The following is a 20894-nucleotide window of genomic DNA, read 5'->3' as shown; positions in this document are numbered from 1 at the left end:
GGGCTTTGCACACACATGCATATTTCATTTCAGGTCCTACCCCCCCTCCAGGCTATTTTCCTTTAATTGTGTACTTTCACTGTAATTCATCATTATAATATATCTCCTTCTGTCTTGTGTTTTTAAATGCTCATATTTTCTTTTTTTCTATCTTGCCAAGCAAGTCCTTCTCTTCCCACCACTTCTCACTTAAGTTACACTTTCCAAAATTCTTAGCATATTCTTACCCGTTGACCTGGTTCTTACACCCTTTCGTCATGACTCCTGACATTTTACTTCTATGTGTACCCTTGAAAGAGACCAATGATCTTCAGTGCCGTAATCCAATAATCTAGACTTAGTCTGCATGACTTTAAATTTTTGTAGAATGTGGCATTGCTCAGCAGTTTCTTGACATTTTTTTCCTCCCGCTCTTATGACACTAGACTTTGCCCAAGGCTCTAGTGAATGGTGCTCGCTTTTTTTTCTTTCCTGTTCTCAACTGTGGTTGAAGGAATGGCATGGGAGAATCCTTAGCTATAAATATGAGACACCCTAATCATAAGAATCCTTTAGAATTGGAGTGGCATTATTGCAGCATTCAAGGGAAAATCAAAGTGAAATCCAGAACTCGAAAACATATTTGTTCAAAATAAAAGGGAAGAAGAAGACTTATAGAAAAGTCCTGGGGACTAAAACTGCTACAGTTCCTCAGTACATTTCTTCAGATGCCATCTTCTAAGAGAAGCAATAAATGAGCTGAACAGCTTTAGACTTTATTCTCATGATGTGAGGCTTTTGGTATTATAATTATTCCTTTGATGGAAAGTCTCTTGGCTGAGTTCTCACCCCTCCTTCAACTTGGTAGAAATAACTTTAGGAATCAGAAAAAAATATTCATCAATACAAGATGTTAGCAAAAAAATAGACTCGGAATTCTATTCTTCCCTCTCAGAGATAACCACAGTTAACTCTTCAGTTTCATCTTTCTAAATTTGCATTCATACATAGATAAATAGATGGGTGGATGTGTATTGGGTGTGTTGGTGTATAAACTTAAATTTTTTTTTTTTTTACTAATTTGTCTACAAAGAATGAAACCTTCTTTTTCAGTTACTTCTATGTAACTTCAAATTCCTATGTAAAAGTAGATATATCCACGCTATTTCTAATTGTCAGTATTAGTCTAGTGAGTGACTATGGCATCATTTATTTGAATAATTGTTTATCATTCTTTTCTATGTTTTGCACCTTTAAACAATGTTTCAATGAGCATTTGTGTATAGATACCTTTGTTTATCATATTGCTTCATTATGGTAAATTGCTAAAAGTAGAATTTTTATGTCAAGGGCTATGTGTCTGTCAATTGTGGACAAATATGGGCCCAACCAAAGTTGCCCACCAATTTGTAGGCCATTCACAGTATGGATGAGTGTTATTTCTCCTGATTTTTACCATTATGTGCAGGGCCAGAATTAAGGTCATATAAATGCAGGGCTGAATCCTGCCTTTATTTAAAATTTTGACATTTTGTTCATCATAGATTTTTTGGATTAATTTCCATCAAAATGTCACTTATTGTGATTATGAATTTTTTGTTCCTGAGACAAGTAACTTATTTCACCTTAGTCCCTGCCCTGAATATTGAGTCTGATATTTAAAAAAAAATAGCCAATATGGTTGATATGAAATGATGTTTAATCGTTACTTTAGCTTACATTTTTTAAATTTCTGATGAAAGTAAACAAACTTCCATATTTGATGATTTATACTTTTTCTTCTAAATTGGTTGTTTGCATACTTTGCCAAATTTTTATGGAATACTGTCTTTCACATTTTGATTTGTAAAAACTCTGTTTATCATATACATTGTAATAATTTCCTCAGTTTTTTAAGACTTTTTCCACATAAAGCTTGAAAATTGTTTGTAGGTATGATGTGAAGGTAGAGACTGTTTGAAATGGAAAACAAACCTTTACTTTTCTCCCTTACTTCAGGTATTTTTTTTCCTAAGAGAATTTGAAGACCAATTCTTCCCTGCCCCTGAGGAAATGTTAAGTTTTTTTGCAACTCTTAATAATCTGAGTGTTTTGAAATGCACCATCAAAGTCCATTATAGCAGAAAAAGAAGGAGGACAGGTAGGAGAGGGGAAGCAGAGTGGAGACACAAGAGGTGGAGAAGGGTTTTCTCCAATGCGACAAAGATTTTTGGAGGAGACAAGGCATCTGGTTTCAGAGCTGCCTTGGCCTTCATGCTGGGAAGGTGGAAGGATCCCAGGGAAGGTTGAATTGTACATCCAGGCAAAAGAAGCTGGTTCCCTAAGTCCTCGTGTGACACAGAAGCCAGAGAGAGCTACCCAACTTCAAGGGCCAATTATAAGCTTGGATAAATAGTTGCAGGAAAAATTCCCTGGAAAATAGGAGCATTGACATTTGCATCTCATCATCCGCCTTCAACCCATCTAATTTTCTAACTACCACATAAGCCTCTTTGATTTCGACACAACCTTGAGGAAGAGAAGAAGGCATCAACTGTAATAAGGTTGGAATTTTCTGGCAATCTGTTAGAAGGTTGAAATTAAAGGAAACAAAGTCTTGTTGGTTGTATGTTCAAGTTTGAAGTCTGAGATTCACATTTGCTAAATGATTAGATTTACAAATCTTATATGTATTTTTGGTTTTGATAGAATGCTAAGAATAGGCTTTCCCATTCCAGGAATTTTTTTAATTATCCTAGAATTTTTCTAGTATGTTAATGGTTTCGTTTTTATTTTTAAACATTTAATTCATTTCTAGTTCATTTTGGTGTGTTTGTGTATAATAGGAATATAATTTTAAAGTCGTTTCCAAGGGGTGCCTGAATGGTTCAGTTGGTTGAGCATCCATCTTCAGCTCAGGTCATGATCTTACAGTTCATAAGTTCAAGCCCTGTGTCAGGCTTTGTGCTGACAGTTCAGAGTCTGGAGCCTGCTTCGGATTCTGTGTCTCCCTCTCTCTCTCTCTGTCCCTCCCCTGCCCATACTCTGACTCTCTCTCTCTCTCTTTTTTTTTAACATTTATTTATTTATTTATTTTTGAAAGACAAAGACAGAGCACAAGTGGGGGAGGGGCATAGAGAGAAGGAGACACAGAATCCAAAGCAGGCTCCAGGCTCTGAGCTGTCAGCACAGAGCCTGACGTGGGGCTCAGACTCACAAACCGTGAGATCGTGACCTAAGCCGAAGTCAGAAGCTCAACCGACAGAGCCACCCAGGCGCCCCACTCTGATTCTCTCTTAAAAATAAATAAACATTAAAAGAAAAATAATTTAAAAAATAATAAAGTCACTTCCAAAATGGTTAGCCAGTTAATTATCATCTCAACCATAAATAAAATCCCCAATAGTATAAACTGGACATCCTGTACATGAGAGGCTAGAACTTGTTCTTTGTTTTCCCTTTCTTATAATTTAGTCAGTCTAGTCTCTCTTTTCATTTCCTTCAATTATCTCCCTTTCATTTTATTCCCTTGCAGCCAAAGTGATCTCTCTAAAAGACACATCTTCTCATGCCATATAGTTGCTGACAAATATTTGAAAGGTTATATTGTGTAAGAGGAATCTGCTCTGTCAGGCACCACCAGGACTTCTGGTAGAAAAATTCGGTGCAAATTTAAATTGTCAAACATTGAAGTATCTGTAATATAAGGAAGTAGATTCCTTGTTTGGGTTCTCTTTATTGTGCATATATTTCAGAGTGGAAGAGTACTCTGTCAAGAATGTTGTGGAAGAGATTATTCCATAGATAGAAAATTGGGATAGATGACTTCAAGATTCTAGCTGTGCCAAGTGCCAGGGGTTCCATAGAACCAGAGCTCAAAAGGTGACAAATTAAGTAGAAAATTACAGTTGTTAAGATATCTCCAGTTGAAACAGATCCACTTTTCTGTTAAGTGCTATCCGTTCCTTTAAGTTCTATTAAGTGCTATTTCTGTTAGTGCTTTTATAATCCTGGAACTGAATTTTCTGAATATCTAACATAATTATTTATAGCTATAATTGTTCTCTTTAATATTGGTGTAGTACTTTATTACAAAACAATATTCTTATGAAATGTTAATGCATATCCTCTATCTGTGTTTTAGATATTTAATTAATTATGACGGCTTAAATACATTAAAATGTATTAGCTGGAATTTGATCTTAACATAACTCATTAAAGTGATTTTTTTCTTGCAGTATGGAATAATGTTATTATTGGACCATAGTTCCGGTAAAAAAAAAATTGGGAAAAAGTTTATTATACTTTTTAGCAATATCCACGAGCTCAACATTGATTATCATTTGAAATAGGGGCAACGAGAGTATCAGAACTTCATGGTTGAGTGATTTAGTCTCTGAACTACAATCTAGTTAAGAGGAGAGCCGCAGGGTTACTAATACATTAGGACTAAGGTCACAGAAGGGAATCAGGTGCCTTATGCCTTGACTTGATTATTATTAAATGTTTCCCTTCAGGAACATTACATTAATTTTCCATTTCAGAAAGAAAATTACTTTTGCAAGAGTTAGAACAGGGAACTAACTAGGTTCCTCCAAAATCTGGATATTTGCCAACTGCCCTGAGATATTCTTGATAGATAATTTCCTCCCTGCCTCCTCCGTGCATGCGGTACGTTCTAATTGTCTAGTAGGTGGGAAATACAATTTTGTGCTAAATGAATTTCCATCGATGCTATTTGGAATATCTGTGTGTTGTAACCACTAATTCACAGTGGGCTATTTTCCTGGATAAATGCTTTAAATATAAGGTAGTTGTGTAGTTCTGCATCTTTACTCAAAAAATGTTTTTAGTAACATTTCTCTATTTTCTATTTTTTTTAATGTGTAAGATTAAAATTGATAAAGCTTAGCAAGTGGAGGAAGGGTACGTGGTAAAATAATAGCTCACCCAATCAAAAGATGTCTGAGGTTCTACTTCTACTTTACTCTCTTAAAACTTTTTATCTCACAAGGGTAGCATACTGATTTGTATTATGTGCAAACCTACTTAATAAATTTTCTAGACTGTGCAAAGGAGGGTTGACATTTGTCACAACATTTGAAGCTTTGAAAAATTTAATTTATTTGGCACCCATATGAACATTTTTGTGTTTTGATAATATTTGGGACTGTTTCCAAGAATACTATATTCTTTGTACCACTATATATGTGAGGCAAATTGTGAATTTCTTCACTTTTTTTCACTAGAGAACATCCCCAATGCCACTGTATTATGAGTTAGAATATAGCACCTTAGAGGGGCACCTGGCTGGCTCAGTCAGTTAAGCTTCTGACTCTGGCTCGGGTCACGATCTTGCAGTCTGTGAGTTTGAGCCCCATGTTGGGCTTGTGCTGACAGCTCAGAGCCTGTAGCCTGCTTCGGATTCTGTGTCTTCCTCTCTCTCTCTGCCCCTCCGCCACTTGCACTCTATCTCTGTCTCTGTCTCTCTCTCTCAAAACTAAATAAACATTTAAAAAGTTAGAATATAGTACCTTAGAATTATCTGTATACTACCTAAAATCATAAAATTGTATGTTCTTCCTCTCCAGGTATACTCTATGCTGTGAATAATTCAAACAGCATTGGTCATAAAATATGGTTGTGTTTCCATTCAATGTCTGTTTTTTGAAAGTAGCAAATGCTTTAGCACTAGTTTTACTCAAACTTAACCCAGTAAATGAAACACTTCTTGAGTGTATTTCAATCCCAGTGTATCAATTACCTATTGCTTTGTGACAAATCACCTAAAAACTCAGTGGTTTCAAACAACCACTACTTATTATTTATCACAATTCTGTAGGTTGACTGCAAGTGTCTTCTGGAAGTCTCCACTAGGATGGCTGAACCTCCCTCTCCACCATCTAGGAAAGAACAGGGCTGCATCAAAAGTTTGGCTTCTCTACATGCAGCTGGACTCAAAAGCGTGAGATTGGTGGAGGCAAGGCCTCTTGTTGCCTTGGCTTGGCAGTCATTCCAGTATCACTTTTGCCAAATTCTCTTGGCTAAAGAAAGTCACCAGGCCAGCTCAAATTCAAGATGGAAAAGTAGACTCTATCTCTTTACTGATTGGATGAATGGCAACATCACTTCCTAGATTGGGAAAAACTTGGGGCCATATTTTGCAGTCTACCACCTCTGGGAAGTAAGGAAGTGACCATGGGTGCAATCTGATCAATCATCATATCTAAATCAAAATCCCAAGAAACCAGAAAGTATAGATAACTCATACAACCCAAGTAAACAAAAATTTTTAACTGGCAAAATTTGAATAGACACTTTACAAAAATAAAATATATATATATACATATACATATATACATATGTATATATGTATATATATATGTATATGTATATGTATATGTATATGTATAGTCAATGGACACATGCAAAAATGTTCAACATCATTTGTCATCAGGATATGTAAATTTGTGCCTAAATAACACACTGCACACATTTTACTCATTCTCCCACTCATGTATTCAATTAACATGTATTATTTTCTCAGTGCCAAACATTATGGTAAGTAGTAGTTATATAAAGATAGGTCATGTTTGTTGAAACTTCCAATAGAGATGAACAAATCAAGCCAAAACGAAGTACTATACTAGAGAGTGTACAAAATTTAGAAAGGCACAGAGGAAGTAGTGACCAAGCTTTGGGAGACCAGAGAAGGATGAGGCAGAGTGATTTCTAGGTAGTCTTGAAAGAAGCGTGAGTTTACAAGGAATAATGGGGAGAAAGAGTATTCCAAGAAAAGAAGTAATCCTGTGCCAAAATATAAGGGCATGGCACAGTGTGGCAGGGTTGGGGGAATATAAGGAAGTTTGGCCTCTAAGGGAAAGGAGTAAGCTTAGTGGTGACTGATAGATGGGCAAGTACATAATGGGCAATGAGAGGCTCATGATAACCTTTCCTACTCTGTTTCTTTCTTGGTGGACCAGCACAGAAGACAACTCCTCCATCAATTTATCAATTCTTTAATCTCCCCCTTCTCCCCTTCTTCCCATAAGAAAAAAAAAGCAACAAACAAACAAAAAACCTTTCTTTTCTTGAGCTTCAGTAACACTTTGTTGTATACTTATCACATTTTACTTCATATTTAGATTATTTTTCTTCACGTCTGAACATCCATATTTGACTGAGAGCTGCTGTTAAGGCAGGACCTGAGTCTTTTCTTTTCTCTTAAGAATATTTTGCAAGATTTTACTTTTACAGGTCACCAATAAATGCTTGTTAGGTAAATTTTTACTGTATCCTTTAATTATTTTTTGGCGTATGATGTTGACATGTTAAAAAGAGATCAAATACAACATAGTTTACTGCAATTGTCTCATAGATTTAGGTGTGAATGAAATTTAAATAGTCAAACTTAAGTTTGTATATTGTAGGCTTTTTTTAAAATCAAGTACTTTCAGGGGCACCTGGGTGGCTTAGTCAGTTAAATATTGGACTTCGGCTCAGGTCATGATCTCATGGTTTGTGAGTTGGAGCCCTGAATCAGGCTGTCTGCTATTAGCACAAAGCCCGCTTCAGATCCTCTGTCTGCCTCTCTCTCTGCCCCTCTCCAACTTGTGCTCATTCTCTCTCTTTTTCTTTCTCAAAAAAAAATAAATAAACATTTAAAAAATCAAGTAATTTTATGTTTTTTTAAATGATTATTTCTTTTTGGTAAATTTAAATTTTGGAATATTTATCATTTAAAATATGAATTTCTTTATGCTATGTGTTAAGTTGAACCCAGATTTCTTGGCCTTACACATTGGAATTTGCTTTCAGAACTAGCTCTTTGTCATGGAATCACTTTCTAACAGTAATTCATAAAAGATACATTAAATCACATGGGCAATGTGATACATGAAATGCACTCATATATGAACTAATGATAAGCTCAACACACATTCTAGCAGTTCTTGGGAGATGAGCTTGGGGATAATAGGGAATAGTTTATTTTAAAATCCCAAGGAGTAGAATGTGAATAGTTTAAAAAACATAAATTTGATCTAAATATTATATATAAATTATTTTTAGAATGAAAACTACACAAAACAAGGCTTGGCTGATGTATGTGAAGATAGAGTGAAAAAAATACAGAAAGGTAAGCAAATAAAGTTGTAAAACTTAGTGGGTACTAGACCTATATGTATTAAGTGAAAACTATCTGAATAATTTCAAGAAAGAAAAGAAAATTTAATTCACAAAATTAACAAAGTTCATTAAGCATCTATTATGCATAGGATATGTGAGGATTTTCATTATTAACTGTACTCAAATGAAAGTTTTCCCTTTCTACTTTATATTGTATGCTCAGACAGAGACTTAGTTTCTAACCAGAACAAAAGGACACTTAAATAACTTATCCTAGGTGTGAGCATTTATCCTCTGACTCCTGTCAATCCCTCATCAGTCAGGCTAGTCCCTAACTAAACAGATGGGGTTTTCACCAAGCTCTGACGGCCAGCAGGCATTGTTGAGCCAAGAATGAAAATTAATTCCATAGACAATGACCTTCTTCTGAAAATGCTTACATAGTCAAGGTTTGCATTCAATCATTCAAGGAAGATGTATTCTGCTTGATTTAAGGGAGGCCTTTCCTTCTACTATGATATTGCTTTGCTATTGAACAGGAATTCATAGGGAAGGCATTTGTCAGAAGATGGGGTTCTCGGCTTCTTTCTCAGTAATGAGGTTCAGGTCATTTAAAATACGGTTTCTCCATTTGTGAAGGAGGGTAGTAATACTCTCTTCCTCTCCATCTGCAACAATAGTGTTCACTATACCAAGAACCGCAATAATTTTTAATGTATTTTGAGTGTCACAGACTCAGATACCTGTAGCATTTTTTAATGCCTACCCCATTACAGATTATTAACTTTATTTCAGTGGAACCTAGAATAATGAGGAAGTATTATTATTCCCACTTAAATATTTTTTATGTTTATTTATTTTTGAGAGAGAGAGCACACGCATAAGTGGGGGAGGGGCAGAGAAAGAGGAAGATACGGAATCCGAAGTAGGCTCCAGGCTCTGAGTTGTCAACACAGAGCCCAATGCAGGGCTTGAACCCACAAACCACGAGATCATGACCTGAGCTGAAGTCAGATGCTTAACCGACTGAGCCACCCAGGTGCCCTGCACTATTCCCATTTTATAAGCAAAGACACTGAGATTCAACAATGTTAAGCAGTTTGGCCAAGATAACATTTCAAGTAAGTGCTAGAAATATTTAGAGCTATGTTATTCTGACTTCAAGTTCAGAGCTCTCTTAATTCTCCCACCCTGCCCTCTCAGAGCAATGCTATCGGCACAGTATTCTCTCCAGATTGTTCAGGGTGTTGAAGTAACAGTCTATATATAAAGTTCTATAAACTTCAAACTAGACTTTTCCCCTCTGCCTCCATAGAAGATCTCAGAGCTATAACACCTCCACTGAAATTTGTCATTGTCTCAAAAAGACACTGGTTTACAAACAAAAATGGCCCTTCATAGTTTTACCCATGATTAAATCAATCCTTATCCCAAAATATTTAGAATCAGCCATTCAACCATACTACTCTGCCTTTGAGACATATTTTTATTGAAATAAAAGCTAAATGGTATGAATACAGCCTTCAAAAAAAAGTCTCTAACTTTAGCTGAATTTAACAACAAAGTTGGGATCTTTTCTCAACCTACAAAAGTAATTAATTCACCACCTGGCTCAGTGCCTCGAAAGGATTAAATATAAAACATGAAAATTGCTTTCAGTTAAGGGGCAGTGAGATGAGATCGCATGAGAACTTAGCAAAAGACTCACAAGATCAAAGCTGCACCTTGGCAGCAGGTCAGGGGTATCTGTTCAAGCACAGCTCCTTTCAGGGTTCAAACAATTGGCATGTATGTGGAACTATAAATAAGCAGGCTCCATCAAGAAAGTGTCGCCAGTTTCTGCTTTTTAGAAACCTCTGAGGAGAGGTGTATTTACCCTGGATTTTTGTGCTTATTGGCTGCCAATTGGTTTTTGGAAGCAAGTATCGTAGGCATAAGAGGAAAGATATTACTAATTTTCAACAACAACAACAAAGTAAAAAACAAAATAACAGCGCAAGATAGATGTAAGATTCATGTTGTATACTCCATAATTCTAAATTTCCTTTTTTAGCATCTACAGGGAGTATTCAGATCATATTCATATTTGTTTTCCTCCTTCCTAGCACACATCTTGGCACATAATAGACTTCCAAAAACTATTTGATGCCAGAATAATTAGGCTGTTGAGTGAAAAACATTCACCTACAGCGTATATCTGTCAAAGAGCCAATGTAATAGAGTCAGTGATTAGACTCTGGAGTCAGACTGTCTGGGGTCAAATATTCATTGCATCACTTACTAGCTTTATGATCTCACCCACTATAAAAAAGGAAAAGAAGTGGTATAAACCCATCAAATAAAATATGGTGCATAATAAACTCAGTACAGGGCCCAGCAGATAGTAAGTGCTCAGTATACTTTAGCATTTATTGTTTTGTTATTTGTCTGGAATCCTGTATTTACCAACTTTAATCATATCTTTGTGGTTCATGGAGAGAAATACAAGATGAAAGATGGTTCTATCAGGTGAACACCCACCAAATAAGTGACTGTGCAAAAGAGTAGAGATAAATGACCGAAGGGCGATTATAAGAGCTGTGCTTCAGTGCTCTCTCCTTGGCTTCTTCTAATCAATATTTTTACCAATGACTTGGTTGGAGATTTATCACATTTAAAGACTATCTGACATGTCTGGTATAAAATGGAATCTACCATTCCCTGATTCAGCCTTTATCAACTTCTCCCCAAAATATCTGTGAAAAACAGCAAATTATCAAAATATCAAAAACTGAAAGCTGATGATCCATGGATTGTGGGAATTCAAGAGTCATTGGCACTATCAATACGGCTTAAGAAACATCTAAATTAATTTATCACAATCAATACTAGCCTGAAATATATTCATTTTATCCAACTAATATTTATTGATTGCCTACAATGTGTTGAGTACTGTTCTAGGAACTTGGGATCCATTAGTAAACAAAGCAAAGATTCCTGAATTCACGGAACAGGGGATAAATGGTAACTATAATTAATAAATAAAATATATTGTGTCCGATGGTTTTGAGTGCCGTGATACAAAAGGGGGGGGGGTGGGGAATATCAGCAGAAGCTGAGGGCTGCAGTATTAAGCAGGGTGGTCAGGAAAGCTTCACTCAGAAGGTGAAATTGGAGACAATGCTAAAGGAAGTCTTGACAGAAATAAGGGATTGACTATGGGGACATCTGAAGGAGGACTATTCCAGGAGGAGAGAAGAGCTGGAGGAAATGTTCTGAGATGGAAAGAAGAAAACAAGAGAAGTCACTTCTTTCTATGCTTGTCCCTAAGTGACAAAACCATAGTGATCCAGAGGAGTGTGTTTTATTATCTTTTAAGTTTATTATTTAGGGCCATCTGGGTGGCTCAGTCGGTTATGTGTCCGACTTAGGCTCAGGTCATGATCTCACGGTTCAAGGGTTCAAGCCCCGTGTCAGGCTCTATGCTGACAACTCAGAGCCTGGAGCCTGCTTCAACTTCTGTGTCTCTCTGTCTCTGCCCCTTCCCCACTTGCACTCTGTCTCCCTCTGTCTCTCAAAAATAAATAAACATTAACAATAATAATAATAATAAAGTTTATTTATTTTGAGAGAGAGAGAGAGAGAGCATGAATGGGGGAGAGGCAGAGAGAGAGAGAGGGAGAGAGGAGAACTCCAGGCAGGCTCCACACTGTCAGCACAGAGCCCTGTGTGGGGCTGGAACTCACAACCCATGAGATCATGACGTGAGCCAAAATCAAGAGTTAGACACTTAACCACCTGAGCCACCCAGTCACCCCTGGAGGACTTTGGTTTAGAAAAATAATAAGATACACATTGAAAACCAGAGTCAGAATCACAACTCAAGAAAAGTCAAACTGAATAAAATGAAGTTTAATGGGGATAAATTATAAAGAATGGCAATTGACTTTAAAAAAAGAAGTACTGGAGGGCGCCTGCATGGCTCAGTTGGTCAGGCGGTTGACTTTGGCTCAGGTCATGATCTCACAGTTCGTGTGTTGAGGCTCTGCGTTGTGCTCTCCGCTGTCATCACAGAGCCCACTTTGGATCCTCTGTCTCCCTCTCTCTCTGCCCCTCCCTGGTGTGCGCTCTCTCTCTCTCTTTCTCTCTCTCTCTCTCTCTCTCAAATAAAAAAATTAAAAAAAAAATTTTTAAAGAAGTACCAGGGTGCCTGATGGCTCAGTGGTTGAGCGTCCGACTTCGGCTCAGGTCTTGATCTCATGGTTTGTGAGTTCAAGCCCCACTTCAGGCTTTTGCACTGCTAACGCAGAGCCTGCTTCGGATTCTCTGTCTCCCTCTCTCTCTGCCCCTCCCCCACTAGCACACATGCACGCATTCTCTCTCTCTTTCTCTCTCAAAATTAAATAAACATTAAAGAATTAAAAAAAAGAAAAGAAATACCTAACTGTAGTATAGAAAAAGCCAGTTTTAACAGCAGGTTGTGTCAAAGACACTTGGGAGTTTTAGCTGATTTCTTCTAAAACCCAATTTGACTCAACACTGGGAGTGGCTGCCAAAATAGCTCTGGTACTAAAATGCATTACTACTACGTAGTATCTGAAACTGGGAAATTGATATTTTGGCCCGCTCTACATGGTTGATCAAATCCTGGAGTATGTTGATCAATTCTGTGTCCCACACTTAAAAGTGCACCCAGAGGATGTTAAGGAGACTATCAGCATAACATCTGAGAAACAGATTATGGGACCGACACTGAAAAAGCTAGAAAAGGAAAGGCATGGGATCAGGATAAGAACATATTTAAGCAGTTAGAAATCAAGTACATATACGAAGCACTTTCACATAGCTTTTCTTGTTAAATCTTCACAATATCCAGAGGTAATTTTATTACTTTTATTGCCACCTCACCTCGTTTTTTAACCTGAAGATTAAGACTCAGAGAGCCCAAGGAGAGGCCAGGTTTGACTCATGCCCTGGAGTGTGAACATGCATGCTCCATTGATCATGGCCCCAATCCAAGGACGCTCACTAAGCTCCCAATGAGAGTCTAACCCTGACACTCCTCTACCTTGACAGACTGAAGCCCAGTGTTCCAGATGCCAAATGACTGTCAATTAACAAAGCCAGACATACTTCTTCTTCTCTTCTTTTGCTTATCTTCTTTTAGCCCTCATTATCCTCAGGTCCCAGCAAATTTCTCTCTTCTTTCCACCTTGAAAATTTATGAATATCTCTTAAATACCTACCATGTGAGTAGCAAGAAAAGGGAAAAGTGGCCGAAGGGGGATAAAATGAGATAAAGATGAGTAAAACACCGTACCTAGTAAGTTGGAAATAATGCATCCTGACTCAGCCATTCCCTTTCTAGGTATATTCTCTAGAAAAACTTGCATGGGTGTATAAAAAGATAGGTAGAATACATTTCTACAATGCAAGTAACATTGTTTGCAATATTGAAAAACTGATAGAAACTAAAGGCGCATCATTAGAAACATGGGTAAGCAGAAAGGTAAAATGAATGCACCAGAGAGATGTAGAGGTCACAAAAAGAAAGTTGAATGGGGAAAAAAGTTGCAGAATGGTTATGTACAATATGACACCACTTATAAACATTTTTAAAACACATGAAGGAGTTTCAGATATACATATGTATTTTTCTGCCTGCCTCCATTCTTTCAAGAGTTGTCTATGTTCCAGTCACCACTTTCTTCCTCTGCTCAGATATATCTCTTTACTCTTTTCTGGTCACTTGCTGAAGTCCCCAACTGAGATGAGTCCTTGTCCTAGGAAGGAGGTTAAGGAGGAAGGGTCAGCTGGATTTTGAGCTTTACTTTCCTCATGCTCCTTACCTATGTATCTTTGTTTAGAATGCCTATCCTCATCGCCTGATGTAAAATTCTTACCCATTATCCAAGATCCAATTTAAACCAACTTCCTCTAAAATGCTTTCTTAATCACCCCTAATTGGAATTTAGTTCTCCTCCCTCATATTCTCTTAGCACCCTTTCCAACCACTCTTGAAAAATTGTTTATGTATATCTGTCTCCCCACTGCACTGATGGCCTCTAGAGACCATAGGTTTTATCTTCTATGCCTCTGAATTCCTCCTCAGCACCTAACACAGGAGGCAGACCATAGGATGTGCTCAAAGCAATGTTTGTTTAATTCTGATACTGTGTTGTGACAAGACTTCTTGATCTCTAAACACCACTTTGCTTGGAGCAAATACCTTTTTCTCCCATTCTCCAGAAACTAATTCTGTGATCTGTAACTAAACCTAACTACATTCTGGATCAACTGCTTGGCCTCTTCTCCACTGTTTTATGCTCTGCCTGCTTTGTGTGCATCTGTGTGTGTTTATGTGTGTGTTTCTACTTTCACACTGATTTCACTTATTTTTAATTTTGAGGGCTATAAGCTAGTAGTCTGCATGATTGAATTATGCCCAATTTTTTCAGTTATTTCTGTGCTAATCTTTTTATATCCACTATATACAATCTTAACAGATAAGTTCAGCAAGAAGTGATGAGCAAGCCATTTTTAAATGGGTCTTCCCAATTAATTTCAGGACTAGAAAGTCAATGGAGTTCGGAGAGGAATGACCAGAGGCTCTGAGAGTTTTCTGAAAGTCATTCCAAATTACCAGATAATGAGGAGTTTTCTCTGATAGCTAGTGTATAATTGAATGCAGCTGAATAGTAACCAGTCCCAAAAGCAATTCATTTGTGTAGTATAATTCTGTTTTTTTCTTCCAGATAAGTTTCTTGCAACTATAACAGCTAGTTCACATTATCTTTTTCTCCCTGCATCTTTCTAGGTTTACTTCTGTCCTTACTGAAGCACATCCTTTAGTAGTTCTTTCAGAAAAAATCAATGGGTAGCAAACCGATATCATCTTTTTCTAAAACATGACCTATTTTGCTTTCAATTTGGAATGATGCTTCAGCGTCAGGACTTTAAAAATATTATTCTCCATTTTCTTCTGGCATATTATGGATGGAAATCTAATGTCAATTTAATCATTATGACTTTGGCAATAATCTGTCTTTTCTCTTCACTTAGGCTTCAACATTATCTATGTATAAATGTCATTTTCCCTTTTACCATACTATTTGTAGGTATAAATAATTTTTATTTATCCTATTCATTGCACAAGTATACTTTTCATCTAAGTGTAACAGAACCCAAGTCCATCTGTTTGATGCACAGCAAAGTCAATAGGGTATGTACCAAGGAAAGAGTTTGAGAGGCAGCCAAAGGGGGAGATGGGAGGACACGCCTCAAATCTGCCTCCCCAAAGGGGAAGAGAACAAGTTTTTTATAAACATACATACTGATGAAAAGAGCAGAGAATCATATCATTATTCTTGAGGAAAGAGGGAGTATGCACAGTGAGCAAACATATATGTACCATATATCCCATGTTCACTTTAAGGTGGAAACTTAACATCAGAATGAGACAAAATTCAGTCCCTGATGTCAGGGGGGTTATCTTAGGACAAGGAGAAGGGGCAATGGGCATGCTCCAAGAGCTTATATAAACTAAATGGAGTCTTGGGCTCCTTATCTTGGGTAAGGAATGCAGGGCCTTCCTTGTTCATAGGTTGGGACCATATCAGTTGACCTTGAGTCAAGACTTCTGCAGTGACAACTAGTGAGTTTCTTAGTGGGGTCTGAAAAGATACAATAGCTGATTAGAGGGAAACAGTTCTCTGAAAAACAAGCTTTAAACTTTCTGACAGTTTTAACCTCATTAACCCAATAGGACATGGTTTCATAAGAGCTCAGCTGTTTCTTGTCTAGCTAAATTCATGACCCTCAGATCCACTTTTAGAATAATTTAAGCCCATTTAGTTTTCTATAATTCTAGAAAATGTTTGACATTACCTTTTCAGACTTTTTTTAGTTCTTCTAGGTAAACATTAGACATCAATTAGCACTATCTGGTCTTGCTCCTAGCTATATAGTTTCATGTCTTTTTTTTTCTCTACTGTGTTCTAGGTAGAGTCATCAATACATTATTCCAATTTATTAATTTTTTTTGTGTTCTGCGTGGAGAATTCTTATTGTATCTGCTTGGAGTCTTGATGTGTTTGGTAATTTTGGTTTGCAGACTCATTTTTAGAGGTACGTTTTCTTCCTCCCTCTAATTCACTTACTTTTTCCTATATAGCAGTTTTCTGGGTCCATCAACACAGCCTTCTGGGGAAACCAGTTCAGAAACTTTTATTAGAGGCTTAGATTTCCTGTCCTGTGACAATAATAAATGCATAACTTTGCTCACATCCTTCCTTTAAGCTAATCTGGATCCTCCTACCTTCCCAAGCATCCAGTTTAGCCTGGCCCTAGGCAACTGTCATTAGTAACTCTTTATAGCGTTCTTCATAATGCCCCTAGTGTCAAGTGATCCCCTTGACTCTACCTTATGTGCAGTTTCATTCTTCCTGTACTCAAAAAATATGAACTCCTGGCAACCTCACAGCTTTTATACCTCTCTACAGTTTGCAATTCTGTTTCTGGTCCATGGACATGTATGCCTCATCTTGACCATTTTGTTTTCTCTTTCTACATATCCGTGTCATCTCTAAGCATTGTAGCTGCAGTTGGGAGAAAGGGTGCCTGAAGTCTATCCTGCCCCACTATCATCTATATTCTAGCTCTTCTCAAAGCAGTTCTGCTATCTCACTGGAAACTTTCCCTCTCCCTCTACCAGTGAGTGAAGTGGTGAATGTTAGCTTCTGAGATTTAGGTTCCTTCATGTGCACCCAAGATCATGAAATTGTTCCTCAGCTGGGAGCAATCACTCTGGTTTGTGTCCATAGACTCTTTAATAACAGTTAAATACTTGTCAAATGTGTGCACACTGTTTGCTACTGATAATGGGGCAGAATCAACATTTCACACAACCAGTCAGCACTTCATCTCTGTTTAAATCTGATGGACCAACAAGAGAGGGTACATTAAGATAATTTCTACATTAAGATAACTTCTCACTGCCCAAGATCTTGGAAATTCTGATCACATGGAATCTGAGACTGAGTAAGTCAGAGTTGACACCTGGAAGAGGTGGGTTCTCCTTTCTGTTTTCACCTAGTCAATTGACCATTACATCAGCAATATATCCTCTTAGTGGAGACCATAGAATTTCAACAGACAGATCACGGATAGATAGATAGGTCAATCAATCGATAGGTAATACACACACATACACACACATGAGGCCCCTTAAAAAGGGGAGACTAGACTTTGAGCTGTATCTCTGTTACAAAAATACTGTTTTTACTTAGATTGTATGTTTTAGTCAATAGAATTTTAAGAAATAATATGGCTGCAAGATACAGCGTGAACTATAAAAAGACAGTAATTGACTAATAACAGAATAAACTGGTAACCCATAGCAACAATCACCACTCTCAAACAGCACTTTCAGAGATAATTAAAAATTTTAACCACCAGCTTTTTAATATTATTCCTCCAAAGTACTTACATGGATTTATTTGTATGGGAGAGGTAAAAAAAGAGAAAAGATGTTAATGGAAAATGAAGAAACAGAATTAATAAAAGCTCTGGTTAAAAAAAAATCTCCTACTTTTGACTTTCAGTATCATTTCAAGTGCGTCACATAATTTCTCTGCCTACAAAGCAGAAATGCTAATATTTGCCATATCTTCAACTGATAAACACTCTTTGAACAACTAGGATTAAGACTCAATGTAAATACAGCAGAGTGCTATTTTTACTAACATTTTTCAAAGCCTTCTAAAATTTTAATCCACTGAAAATAATTGCTTAATTACATGAAAAGACATGAACACCTGGCTAGATTAAGATTTTGCACCCCATGGGGAAACTCACATGGAGTTGTCCCATAAACTTACAAGGGGAATAAATTGGGCCTATAAACTTGGAGCCTGAGGTCAGGTTTACTCCAGCCTAAAGCTTTTTTCCAACTGTAAGGAAAAATTTTGCTTTGTTTTAGGAGATAAAAAAGTTCTAAAACACATTGCTCTTATACAACTGAGTGACTCAAAGTGCTATTTCTCTCAGCAATTATCATATGAGCTACAAAATCGGATGAATTCAGGGGACGCTATGAGCCACTATCATATCCCAGTGCCAGTGTTTAAATGAAATAGTTGAACATTGTCAAAGGAAGAATTGTGTTATGAACAGTGTTAACATTCAAAAAGAACCTTGCCTACCTGCTGGGCGGGCAGAAGGCTGAGTTGAGAGTGATCCACAAGGCCAGCCATACACCTTCAGTGTCCTACCTCTGGAGTATATCAGCTCCTCAGCATCATCTCATTATTTAGTTCACACGGATCTTGATCACCTCTCCCTTCCACAAGATACGCTGGTCCATTACACTGATGATATGCTGATGGGGCCTAATGAGTGACAAGTGACAACCACTCTAGACTTACTGGTGAGATATTTGCGTGTCAGAGGGTGGGAAATAAATCTGACTAAAATTCAGAGGACTTCTACCCAGTGAAATTTCAAGGGGTCTACTGGTATTGGCATGTTCAGATATACCTCTTTAGGTGAAAAATAATTTGTTGGATCCCCTGGACCTTCCTATAACTAAGAAAGAAGCACAGTGCCTCATGGGACTCTTTGGATTTTAAAGGCAGCATCTTCCTTACTTGGGTATGTTACTCCAGCACGTTTATTGAGTGACCTGAAAAGCTGAAAAGTTTTGACTACAGCCAAGAAGAAGAGAAGACCCTGAAATAGGTCTAGCTGCTGTGCAAGCTGGTCTCCCACTTGGCCCATATGATGTAGCAGATTCAATAATGCTTGAAATGTCAGTGGCAGACAGAGATACCATTTAGGGACTTTGGCAGGCTTGTGTAGGTGAATTGCAGTGCAAGTCTTTAGGATCTGAGAGCCCTGCCTTTATCTGCAGATAACTACCCTCCTTCTGAGAAACAGCTCATGACCTGCTATCGGGCCTTAGTAGAGACTGAAAGCTTGAGCATGGACCACCAAGTTACTATGCCATCTAAGCTGCCTATCATGAATTAGGTGCTGTCTTTCCCACCAAGCCATAAAGTTGGATGTGCACAGCAAGATGTCATCATCAAATGTAAGTGGTATATACGTGATCAGGCTCAAGAGGCCCCGAAAGCACAAGTAACTTACATGGAGAAGTGCCCCAAATACTCCTGGTCCCCATTCCTGCTATACTGGCTTCTCTCTCCCTACAATCCATTGACAGAGTTAGAGAAGACAAGCTTGATTTATAGATGGTTCTATATGATATGCAGATACCACCCAAAAGTGGACAACTGCAGCACTATAGCCCTTGTCTGGGATAGCCTTGAAAAACAATGGGAGGGGAAAATCCTGCCAGTGGGTAGAACTTTGGGAAGCGCACCTGCTTGTTTACTCTGTTTGGAGGAAAAATAGTCAGATGGGCAAACATATACCAATTTATGGGCTGTAGTCAAAAGTTTGGCTGAACGGTCAGGAACATAAAAGGGATATGCTTGGAAAATGGATAACAAAGAAATTTGGGGTAGAGGTATATGGATAGACCTCCCTGAACGGGCAAAATATGTGAAGATATTAGTGTCCCATGTGGATGCTCACCAAGGGCAACCTCAGCAGGGGAGGATTCTAATAATCAAGTAAATAGGATGTCCTGTTCTGTGGATGCCAATCAACTTCCTTCCCCAGCCACTCCTGTCATCACCCAAGGGGTTCATGAACAAAGTGGCCATGGTGGCAGGGATAGAGGTTATGCATAGGCCCAGCAACATGAACTTCTACTCACCATGGCCAACCTGACCACAGCCACCTCTGAGTGCAATCTGGCAGCAGCAAACTGACACTGATTCCCCAATATGGCACTACTCCTCAGGGTGATCATCCAGCTACCTGGTGGCAGATGACTACACCAGACTGCTTTCATCATGGAAGGGCCAGAGTTTTGTTCTTTCTGGAATAGATATTTACTCTGGATATAGGTTTGCTTTTCCTACACACAAGGCTTCTGCCAAAACTATCATCTGTGGACTTATAGAATGTCTTATACGTGTTGAGAGTGATCCACAAGGCCAGCCATACACCTTCAGTGTCCTACCTCTGGAGTATATCAGCTCCTCAGCATCATCTCATGTACATCAAGTATTTCACAGAGCATAACTTCTGAGTAAGGAAATCATTTAGCAAAAGAAATGTGGCAATGAGCCCATGCGTATGGAATTCACTGGTCTTGCCATGTTCCCCACCACCTTGTAGCAACCAGCTTGATAAGATACTGCAAGGGCCTTTTGAAGACACAGTTACAGCACCAGCTATGTGGCAATACCTTGCAGGGCTGGTGCAAGGTTCTCCAGAAGCTGTATATGCTCTGAATCAGTATCCAATATAAGGTGCTGTTTCTCTGATAGCCAGGATTCATGAGTCCAGGAATTAAGGGGTAAAAAGAAGAGTGGCACCACTCACTATCACCTCCACCAACACATTCGCAAATATTTTTTGCTTTCTGTTCCTGTGATGTTATGCTTTGCTAGCCTAGAGGTCTTATTTCCCAAAGGGAGGAATGCTTCCCTTAGGAAAAATAACAATGATTCCATTGAACTAGAAGACAATATTTACACCTAGCCACTTTGGGATCCTCATGCCTCTCAATCTGTAGACAAAGAAAGGAGTTATGATGTTGGCTGGGGTGATTGATTCTGACTACCAAGGGGAAATTGGACTACTATTCCTCAATGGAGGTAAGGAAGAGTGTGTGTGGACTTCACTAGGGTGTCTCTTAGTATCACCATGCCCTGTGGTTAAGGCCAATGGAAAATATAACAACCCAGTCCAGGTAGGAC

The 20894-nt window shown here is 38.0% G+C and overlaps 1 pseudogene; it reads left to right on the top strand.

Moving 5' to 3' along the window:
* The first annotated feature begins 257 nt into the window (after positions 1-257).
* LOC128776696 (uncharacterized) lies at positions 258-20569 on the top strand (annotated as a pseudogene).
* The last annotated feature ends 325 nt before the right edge of the window (positions 20570-20894 follow it).

The sequence above is a fragment of the Panthera pardus genome, unplaced genomic scaffold (genome assembly GCF_024362965.1).
Source record: "Panthera pardus isolate Hobbes unplaced genomic scaffold, ASM2436296v1 HiC_scaffold_10, whole genome shotgun sequence".
In the NCBI taxonomy this organism is placed as follows: Eukaryota; Metazoa; Chordata; class Mammalia; order Carnivora; family Felidae; genus Panthera; species Panthera pardus.
Note: the sequence above shows the minus strand (reverse complement) of the source record. Positions and strands in the feature narration are given on the sequence as shown.